The sequence below is a fragment of the Petaurus breviceps genome, unplaced genomic scaffold (assembly GCF_028583685.1).
Source record: "Petaurus breviceps papuanus isolate PSGF00001 unplaced genomic scaffold, PetGlider_PUasm1.0 176, whole genome shotgun sequence".
Taxonomy (NCBI): domain Eukaryota; kingdom Metazoa; phylum Chordata; class Mammalia; order Diprotodontia; family Petauridae; genus Petaurus; species Petaurus breviceps.
In genome coordinates, this window is record NW_027185771.1 from 36,491,914 (window position 1) to 36,503,687 (window position 11,774).

An 11,774-nucleotide genomic window follows, 5' to 3' on the forward strand; every position below is an offset into this window, starting at 1 on the left:
AAGGAAGGAAGGAAGGAAGGAAGGAAGGAAGGAAGGAAGGAAGGAAGGAAGGAAGGAAGGAAGGAATTCTGAGACAGTTGTCTGTCCTTCATTTTTGAAGAAGACTAATTACAGCCCAGGGTGATGTCTTGATTTGAGTGTGAATTAGATTTAAGTGAATCAGAGTTGCACAAAGTTGCCAAAGTCCAGTGGCAGGACAAAAGTCTAGATGATTGGCAATGGCCTGAGATGAAGCGGATGACCTTGGCATCTTCAATGTCTGACCATGCTCTAAGCACTCCACAGTATTTACTTCGGCCTCCTTTGTGGCCATTGGAACAAATTATTCTCATTCACTCATTCCTTTGGAGGATGTCTTCATGTGTTTGGGGCAGACATCTGCTTAGCTCACTGATGGGTCTGAGACCTGTTCGTTATCCTCAATCTGGTTTAGGCCATCTGCTCAGATGGTTTTACTGGGCTCTGGCTGCTGTACATGCTATATCTTCTCACCACAGGTGAGAGAACGGGGACACCAAAAGTAGATGAGCATCCCTGAAGAGGGTGCTAGTCCTCCTGGAACAATCAACAAACCTCTGAGAAAGTGATTGAAGTACCCCTAACCCTTTCATCTACTTATCCCAGTGGGAGTGGTTGGTGGTTGCCCTTTGTTCTCAAAGAGGAACAAAACGACATCACTATGATAGAGTCAAGTTACAGCGCATCTGACATGGATGATCAGACCACTACTAACTTGGAATATTCTACCACAGGTCGGGCACAAGTTGTCCATGTGAACATTTAGGGTCAATTCTCTAAATCTGTGCATGTTGGATTTCTTTTGAGCTACTTCAATCCTGCTTTGCTCATGGAATACAGCACCGTCTCTGATGTGGGCATGCCATGCTGGGCAGTCCTGTGCCAGTGTCTCCCATGTCACACAATCAATTCCAAAGTTCTTAAAAGACACCTTGAAAGTGTCCTTGTATCTCTTCTTCTGACCACCATGTGAACACTTTCCCTGTGTGAGTTCTCCATAAAATAGTCTTTTTGGCAAGCATACATCTGGCATTCAAACAACATGGCCACCCATTTTAGTTTCACTCTCTGAAGCAGAGTTTAAATGCTTCACAATTTAGTTTGAGTAAGGACCTCAGTGTCTGGTACCTTGTCCTGCCAGGTGATCTTCAGAATCTTCCTAAGACAATTCAAAAGGAAGAGACTCAGTTTCCTGGCATGGTGCTGGTATACTGTCCAGATTTCAAAGGCATACAACAATGAGGTCAGCACAAAGGCTCTATAGACCATCAGTTTGGTAGGCAGTCTAGTATCTCTTCTCTCTTACACTTTCCTTCAGAGCCTCCCAAATACTGAGCTAGCTGTGGCAATGCATGTATCAACCTCATTATCAATGTGTACATCCCTGGAAAGCATACTGCCAAGATAAGCATATGCCACAAGGAAGTCAAAGACAGAAAATTCCAGTATACACCAAAATATACAAGGTGGCATTTTTTTTTTGTGGGAGCAAAGAACTGAAAACAAAATAGTTATCTGTGTATTAGAGAATGGCTAAATAGAGTCTAGTACATGAAGTTGTCAGAATATTGCTGCACCATGTGATACAAATTAATACCAGGAGACAGAGGAAGATATAGGAACTTATGCAAAGTGAAGTAAACAGAATAGGGAAAACAATACAGCAAATGACTGTGTAAATGGAAAGAATAAGAAGAAAATCAAAACTGATTCGGCTGTAATTATAATGATCAAGCTAACCTGGTCTCCCAAAGAAAGAGAAAATGTACCTTTCTGGTTTCTTTGCAGATGTGGATTACTATGGCTATAGATACTACTTAGACTACTGGTCTTGACTGAGATATTATTTAGTCTTACTAAACTGCAGGAAAGGATATATTGGGAAATAAAGAGAATATAAAAACAAAAGGTATGAATAAAAATGTTTAAAATACCACCTTTACTTGGAAAGGATATATCACATGTGCCCCCCCCCCTTTTTTAACGTAGCTCCTAGATCACATACTCTTCAATTATCACAGAAAAGGTCAGCAAATTGGGACATGTATTTTTTAAAAAGAAAAATGCTTAACATCTTTAACATTTAAAACACTTTGCAGGGAGAACACCAGTGAACCTCCATTTGAAGAAATTACTAGCAAATATAATCTTTTGGATTATTTTTTTCCATTTTGACTTTTGAATGTACAATATCAAGGCAGCTTTCCTGGAAATACATTGTCTAGGCAAAGGGAGGGGAACCTGTGGCTGTGAGGTCACATGTGGCTCTATAGATCCTTTAGTTGCTTTGATTAAATCCAAATTTCAAACTTGAAGACACCTTAGTCTAGGATATTTTTTTTATCATGACTCCCAGGTAGTCCAGGAACTTAAAAATTATTTCTTCTGGGTCTATTTTCCAGATCAGTTGTTTTTTTTTTTCCAAATGAGAAATTTCATATTTTCTTCTATTTAAAAAAAATTGATTATATTGTTTCTTGGTTTTTCATGGATTCCTTAGCATCTGTTTGCCCAATTCTAATTTTTAAGGAATTATTTTCTTCAATGAGCTTTTGTCCCTCTCTTTCCTTTTTCAATTTGACCAATTCTACTTCTTTAGGAGTTGCTTTCTTCAATGAGTTTTTGTACCTCTTTTTCCATTTGGTCAATTCTGTATATTAAAGTGCTCTTCTCAGGGGTGGCTAGATGGAGCAGTGAATAGAGCACTGGTGCTGGAGTCAGGAGGTCCTGAGTTCAAATCTGACCTCAGACACTTAACACAAAAATTAGCCATGTGACTTTGGGCAAGTCACTTAACCCCAATTGCCTTCCAAAAAGCAAAAAAATAAAAATAAATTTAAAAAATAAATAAATAATGAAAAAATGAAGTGCTCTTCTCTTCAGTGAATTTTTGTGCATCTCTTACCATTTGGTTAATATTTTAAGTCTTTTTCTTCTTTTTTTTTTGGCTTTTCACAGGGGGGAAGGCAGGGCAATTGGGGTTAAGCAACTTGCCCAAGGTCACATGGCTATTAAGGGTTAAGTGTCTGAGGTCAGATTCAAACTCAGTTCCTCCTGACTCCAGGACCAGTGCTCTATTCATTGTACCACTTAACTGCCTCCTAAGTATTATTTTCTTTAGCATCTTTTATGCCTCTTTTATCAAGCTGTTGATTCTCTTTTCATAATTTTCTTGCATCATTCTCAATGCTTTTGCCATTTTTTCCCTTCACCTCTCTTTTATTGATTTTTAAAATCTTCCTTGAGCTCTTCCAGGAATTCTTCTTGAACTTGTATCCAATTCAAATTTTTCTTTGAGGTTTTGTGGCTTTGTTGGTGCTCTGACATAGTTATTTTCTTCTAGGTTTGTGTTCTCCACAGTAACTTTATATGGTCAGTTTCCTTTTTGTGTGTGTTTGCTAATTTTTCCAGTCTATTTCTTGACTTTTAAGTTTATGTTAAAGTTGAACTCTGCTATTTGGGTGCAGGGGCACTATCCCAACATCAGGCTTATTGTGTTGATGTTTTCAGAGTTAGTTTGGGGTTTGAATGTTTTCAATTCTTCCAAGGTGGTATGGTCTAAGAAGAGGTATGGTCATTGCTCTTTCTAGCATGTGCTTTGACCTGGGAGGCTCCACACATACTCTGTTATGTCTCAGAACCATGACCAGGGCCCCTGCCCAGCTTTGTTCACTTTGGTTTAAATGCTTCTCAGTCCCTGCTCCAGTGCTTCTTTTTACCCTGGGCTTGAAGCAAGAACCCTGCTCTCCAGTGAGTGGCCATAAAACTCCTCCCCATCCTGGAAGTGAGATGAGGGCTCTTCCTCCCCCACAAGTGTCAGTCCACTAGTGTCCTTTTTGCCCTGGGACCACTGTGTGGAACTGTATATAGGCAATGCCACAGAGTCCTACATCCAGAGCCAGCAAAAGGTCCCCTGCAATCTCTATCTAACCACTTGTCTAACCTCCCTACTGTCTGAGAGAACCCAAAGCTGAAGCCCTCCTGGTGCTGCTGTCCCAAAGGCAGCACTCCTGGGGCCCACCACCACCTTAATGATTCAGACCTTTCCTGACAACCTCTGGAGAAAATTGAATGGAAATAGAAAATAATATATCTTTTTCTTAGCAGTACATGATTCCTACACAAAATTGACCATGAATTACAATAAATCTTATAACCAAATGCAGAAAAGTAGTAATATTAAATAATGCAACATTTTTAGAACATAATGCAATAAAATTATGTTGAATAAAGGGCTGCAGAAAGATGGATTAAAAACTAATCAGAAACCAATGAGTGAATCAAAGAGCAAATCATAGAAACAATCAATAATTTCATTAAAGAGAAAGATAACCAAAATGTATGGGACATAGTGAAAGCAGTACTTTGGAGAAAAATTATGTCTCTAAATGCTTACATCAATAAAATAGAGAAAGAACAGATCAATGAATTGGGCATGGAACTAAAAAAAAACTAGAAAAAGAACAAATTAAAAAACAGCAATTAAACACCAAATTGGATATCCTGAAAATCAAAAGAAAGATTAATAAAATCGAAAGTAAGAAAATAATTGAACCAATAAATGAAACTAAGGACTGGTTTTATGGGGGAAAAACAACAAAATATATTAAACCATTAATTAATTTGATTTTTTAAAGAAAGAAGAAAAACAAATTACCAGTATCAAAAATGAAAAGGGTGAATTAAACACCACTGAAGATGAAATCAAAGCAATTATTAGGATCTATTTCGCTCAATTATATGCCAACAACCTAACAATCTAAATGAAATTAATAAATATTTACAAAAATATAAATTACCCAGATTAACAGAAGAGGAAACAGAATACTTAAATAACCCTATCTTGGGAAAAGAAAATGAACAAGATATCAATGAACTCCCTAAAAAAAAAATCCCTAGGACCAGATGGATTCATAAGTGAATTATGCTAAACATTTAAAGAATTAATTCCAATTCTATACAAACTATTTGGAAAAGTAGGAAAAGAAGGAGTTCTACCAAATTCCTTTTACAACACAAATATGGTGCTGATACCTAAACTAGGAAGGGCAAAAACAGGGAAAGAAAATGATAAACCAATTTCCATAATAAGTATTGATGCAAAAATTTTAAAGAAAGTACTAGCAAGGAGATTACAGCACTATATCACAAAAATCATACAGTATGACTGGAAGGGATTTATGCCAGGAATGCAGGACTGATTCAATATTAGGAAAACTAAGAAATAACAAAAATCATCTGATTAACTCAATAGATACAGAAAAAGCTTTTGGCAAAATACAACACTCGTTCCTATTAGAAACTCTAGAAAGCACAGAAATAAATGGAGTTTTCCTTAAAATAACAAGTAGCATCTATCTAAAACCATCAGCAAACATTATTTGTAATCAAAATAAACTAGAAGACTTCCCAAAAAGATCAGGGGTGAAGCAAGGATGGCCATTATCACCATTTCTATTTAATATTGTACTAGAAATACTAACTATAGCAATAAGAGAAGAAAAATAAATTGTTACTATTCATATACAGAGTGTCCCATAAGATTTTTGGGACATTTTGTACTTTAATAGCTAATAAAAATACATAGAGTTTATTTAGTACTTTTTTATGTGCCAGCCACTGTGCTAAATCCTTTCTAATTACTGTCTCATTTGGTTTTTCTTTCCATGTTATTTGAGGTTTATGACTACTTGGTATGGACACAATGCTTTAAAAAATGTTCTTAAATTTTCTGGTTCATAGTTATTGGGGAATTACTAAATTACGGTGTATTAGTGTAAAAGAAGTGATGAAACAAACAGTTTCAGAGAAAACTGAGAAGACCTGTGTGAACTGATGCAGAATGAAGAGAGTAGAACCAGGAGAATAATTTATACAACAGTAACAGTATAAAGAAAAATAATTTTGAAAGACTTCAGAACTTGGATCAATAAAATAATAAACTTTGATTCTAGAAGATTAATGATAAACCACACTGTCTACTCCCTGAGAGAGAATCAAGTCAACAAGCATTTATCAAGTATTTACTGTATGCCAGGCACTGTGTTAAGTGATGTAACAAAGAAATGTTAAAAAAAAAAAGTCTTAGCCCTCAAGGGGATCATAATCTAATAGTGAAGGAGGGGGAGAGACCGCATGCAAGCAACAAACTACAGACAAGATAGATACAAGATAACCTGAAGGCAATCTGGGGAAAGAAAGACTTCTTGAAGGTGGTGGAAGTTTAGCTAAGACAGCCAAGAGATGAATATGAGAAGGAAGAACATTCCAGTACCGTGGTTAGTCGTAAAAAGAAGATGTATTGACTCTGCAGATGGAATGTCTTATCCAAGGAACAGTCAGGAGGCCAGTGTCACTGGATTGGGAGAGGACATGAAGGGGTATAAGGTATAAGACTGGAAAGAGAGGAAGGAGTCAAGTCATAGAGGGCTTTAAAAATCCCAGAAAATGTTTTATATTTGATCTTAGAGGTAATAGGGAGTCACTGGGCTTTGCTGATTAGAGAGAAGATTGATTTGAAAGCTGAGTGGAGGATGCATTAGAATGGAGAGAGACTTAAAGAAGGGAGAGCAATCAGCAAGTATTTCCATAGCCCAGGTATAAGGTGATGAGGTGATGCACCAGCGAGAGGAGAAAGTCTATAGGAAAGATGTTATAAGGTAGAATCAACAGGTCTTGGCAAAAGATTCCATTTGGGAGGGATAGAAAGGTTAAGGAATCAAGGATGATACATAGGTTGTGAACCTGGGTAATTGGGAGGATGGTGGTACCCTGGACAACAGGAGGGAAGTTAAGAGATGGGAGGGATTTTGGAGGTGATGAGCTCAAAATGGCAGAACACATACATTTTTGGACATGGTCCATTATTGGGCTAATGTCTCTTGGGTATGCATATTTGTAACTAAGGCTTTCTTTTTCTTATTTTTTCTTTCTTTTGTCTTTGTCTTCCTTCTTTTGGTTAAATTAAGGGATGAAGAATAAGAAAGAGAGAACATAAGGAATTGTTCATTGGAAAAATAGGAAAGATTACATTTTTAAAAGATGAATGGGACATTTTGTAAATCATATTTAGAAATTTGGGGGCATAACAACAAATAATGAACAAAAATTTTAAAGTTACAGTTCTATAGAGTTATGTAGATCAGTTTATCTCTTAGTGATTATGGACAGCAGTGTTTCTATGTTAGCATTCCAGTTTTAGTACAGTTTATTTGTTGAATTTTTAAGGATATGTTTGAGTTTGTATTTGTGGTAGGAAGATTTATCATGTGTTTACCTACAAAATATAACAAATTTCTGATATAGAATTCTAGCTACGTTATCAGGTCCCTCTAGATGAAAAATTTTGCAATCTGCAGAGAGATTGTGACATGGTTTTTACAGTTTTCTTACATGATCTGCATCAGTTAACATATCTGGCTGCATTAACTGAGTTTAACTTTTGGTGGCAGTGATATGGTCCTATATCATTACAATAAACCCTTCAATTTCTGTAAATAAATGGGCATGACTCAGTGATTTGATGCTTCTTGTTCACCATACTGTTGATTGAGCTGATGTGTTGCCCTTAGGAATCTTTTTGATTCTGAGCTGTTTTGTAAGTTACTCAGAAGTAAACTATTTAAGCTACATTTGATAAACCTAGTGACATATACCTGTTTCTGGTCTTTACTGTTGTTCTATAATGGATTGCTTATTGCAGAAATACTTCTGTATTTTTTTTACCTGATTTATCATGTTATCTGAAAATACCTATCAGACTTATTCCTCCTTTTTTGAGGAGGAACTGGTAATCTTTCTATGCCATGATGAACCTTATGTTTTATTATTATAATTATTATTTTCATTGGAGTGGTGGATCTTATATTTTATTGTATTATTATCATCATCAATAATAGGGACAATTATGTAGCACAGTGGATAAAGTGTGGGACCTAGAATCAGGAAGACCTCATTTCAATCTGGTCACAGAAACTTACTAGCTGTGTGACCCTGGGCAAGTCACTTAACTCTGTTTGCCTCAGTTTCCTCATCTGTAAAATGAGCTGGAAAAGGAAATGGCAAACCCCTCCAGTATCTTTGCCAAGAAAACCCCACATGGGGTCATGAGTAGTTGGACAGGGCTGAAATGAATCAACAACAACATCCATAATAGATCATTTATTTGGAAGCTTAAGGTTTGCAAAGTGCTTTCTAAATATTAGCTCATTTCAACCTCACAACAAACATGGGAGGTGGGGGCACTATTATTCTTTTTCCCATTGTACAGATAAGAAAACTGAGGCAAACAGAGGTTAAGGGATGTGTCCAGAGTCACTCAGTTGGTAAATATCTGAGGTCAGATTTGGACTCAGGTCTTCCTGACTTCAATTGTAGCACTCATAGCTGCCCCTATTAATATTTTTACAGGCTTTTTATTGAGTTAATTTTATAAATTCATGGTTATCCATTTTAGTGCTCTAAGAGTACACACTATGAGTGGTGTAGTGGAGGCTTTCATTGCATTAAATATTATCAGGTCATGGAACATAGGTTTCAGGATGCCAGAAAGTCTGGGTACATCCCCAGTCACAGCTTTCTTCTGGAAGGCTTTGTGCTTGATGTGTCTTTCCTGGGGAAGATCATCTTCACCAAATGGTTCTATCTGACTTGGAGGTTCACACTCAAAGTCATCAGTCTCTTTTTTTCTCAGTGTACATTCAGAATTTTAGTCTTATTGAATCCAAATAACATAATTGGAGAGTTTCCCTGAGATGAAGATGCTCTTTTTAATGCTCCGCTAGATGTTTTGGTGGGAAGAGTGCTGAGCCTGGAGTCAGGTAGACCTGAGTTCAAATCTCACCTCATACACTTATTATCTGTGTAAACCTGGGCAAGTCACTTAACCACTGTCTGCTTCTATTTACTCAACTGTAAGATGAGGATTACAGCCTCTACCTCCCAGGGTTGTTGTGAGGATCAATGGAGATAATATGTGTAAAGCATCTAGCACAGTTCCCAGTACACAGGAAGCAGCATTGAAATTTTTTTTTTGCTTTTTTTTTTTAGAGGACAATTGGGGTTAAGTGACTTGCCCAAGTTTACACGGCTAGTAAGTGCGTCAAGTGTCTGAGGCCAGATTTGAACTCAGGTCCTCCTGAGCCAGTGCTCTATTCACTGTGCCACCCAGCCACCCCCATTGTATGAATTTTAGTTATTATTATTATAGATCTTAGCACAATGCCCAGCGCGTAGTAAGAAGTAAATAAATTCTTGTTCCTTCTTTCGTGAGACATTGTGGGAGCTACAATCTGTATTAGTAAAAGGAACACACATATTGAAGAAATAGCAAATCTGGGAAGTACAAGAAAAAGGAGATGCTTAATCATGTCCTAACTTACATTATAGGCATCTGTGTATGTCTAACATGTGAGCCTCTCAAGGGCAGGTCAGCTTGTCTTTGACCTTTGTACTACAAATGCTTTTCTTTGCTCCCTCTTATGTTGTCCCCAAAATCAACTTGTTTCACTGGAAGCTTAGTCTGTATACAAGGAGAAGTGTGATCCCACACACACACACACACACACACTGCTAGGGCATTTTACCAGTCACCATCCATGAATTGCATCCTCTTCCTCCTGTTATTACAGATTTGGGGTCCAAGGGTAACAGCCAGGATTCCTGAATGATTATCATTCACATGTATACCATACCCTACGCCAACAGGTGCTAAAGTAAAGTGTAACTCTGGCAAAAGGGAAAGTGTGTGTGTATGTGTGTGTGTGTGTGTGTGTTCCCAAGGAATAAACCCTATGAACCTTGACCATATTGCAACCACAAACCATTTTTAGTGCCTGTTAATCCCAGAGGTTATTGAATTACCTTGTGAAATTCTCCCCATGGATCACCATCTGGCTGTCTGCTCCAGGATTGTACAAATTAGGTAGGGCTTTGAGGCACTTCTCAATTTACAGCAGTCTGGCAGTCTGATCCAAAGTGATGGTCACTGAGACTCCCTCCAGTCTCCCGGCTGTCCTTATCCAGTACCTTGCCTTCCAGTTTTCCACTGCACTGGAAAATCAAGCTGGTATGACCTGATAAGGGTCCCTACATTCTCCCCTGTCTCTTGTGACTGCTGCTGGAACTTTAGAATAGATTCTTCCAGTCCCACGTTCTCAGACATTTGTTGCAACTCTCCTGAGCATAGGATTTAGGAAAAATCCTTTAGGAACCATTCAGTCCAATTCCAATTCCAATTCTCCTATTTTACATAGCTAAAAGTGAAGGCTCAGAAAGACTGTGACCTGCCAAAGGCCATATGGCTAGGAAGGAGCAGTACTGTGATTTGAACCCAGACCCTCTGACTGTAGAGGGTTTTGGGGGGGGGGGTTTGTTATTGTTGTTTGTTTGTTTTCCCTGCTCTACTGCTAGTCCCAGAGCTTATGTCTTCAGGGGCTGCTGGAATATTGGTAGGCAAACAGGTTGGTCCTCAGGTTGAAACCTCAGGAAAGGATAAAAGAATGTAATGAGGATTTCTTATCCAGAGTTGCACCTGGAATTTTAATGAGTGTTGGTGGGATAGAAACTCACCTTGGAACATCACATGGTTGCTGCTTAGGAAATGGCCTCCCCCTCACCCCTGTCACCATCTGGTGACCTCCTATTTTCAGTAATAATTCTTGACAATTAGGTGCTAAGGTCAACGGTTTCTTCAGTAAACTCTGCTGCCTTCCTATCACCTCTAGGAACAAATATAAAATTCACTCATTGGCTTTGAAAGATCTTTCTAACCTGGTCCCTTTCTAGTTTTCCAGCAATCTTGTACTTTATTACTCTCCTCAGATTCTGTGATCCAGGGTCATTAGTCTCCTTGGTATTTCTACATCTCCCAACTCAGGTCATTTTCACTGGCTGGCTGTCCATCATACCTGGTACACTCTCTCCCTTCATCTCTGTCTCCCAGCTTCTCTGGCTTCAGCTACAGGGCCACCTCCTATAAGAAGCCTTTCCCAGTTCTCTTTAATCTTAGTGCCTTCCCTCTGGGGACTATCTCCAATTTAGCCTGTATATATTTTGTTTGTACATAGTTGTCTCCACCATCAGCAACTTGAGAAGAGAGACTGGTTTTTGCCTACCTTTATATCTCCAGTACATAACAGTGCCCGGCACATAATACATCCTTAATAAATGCTTATTGATTAAACTTGACTTCACACTTGGCATCTAAGGAAACTGATTACTTGCCAGTGTCAGACTGGATGCTTTAGGGAGCAGGGCTGATAGAAAACCTAAATACAATTTACTCCAAATGCCTCAGTAATCATTTTAGAGTTCATCTGACCATAGGACTTTAAATTTTTTTTTCAATTAATAAACATTTATTTTCTCTCATACTAAAGAAAACAAAACAAAACTCTTGTGACAAATATGCATGGTAAAGCAAAATAAATCTCCACATTTTTATGTCTTGAAGTCCATGTCTCTTTCTGAGTCTATCGCCTCTCTCTCAGGTAGGTAACGCTGCTTCATCATTCCTCTGGAATCACGGCTGTTTCTTGTATCGATCAGAGTTTTTAGACTGTATCAGAGTCGCTTCTCTTTACAGTGGTATTGTTATTACTTAAATTGCTCTCCTGGTTCTGGTTACTTCACTCTGCATCAGTTCATACAAGTTTTCCCAGATTTCTCTAAACCCATCCCTCTCACTACTTATAGCATATGCATATATCCATTTGTTTAACCATTTCCCAGTTGATGTGATCAAACAATTTGGAACC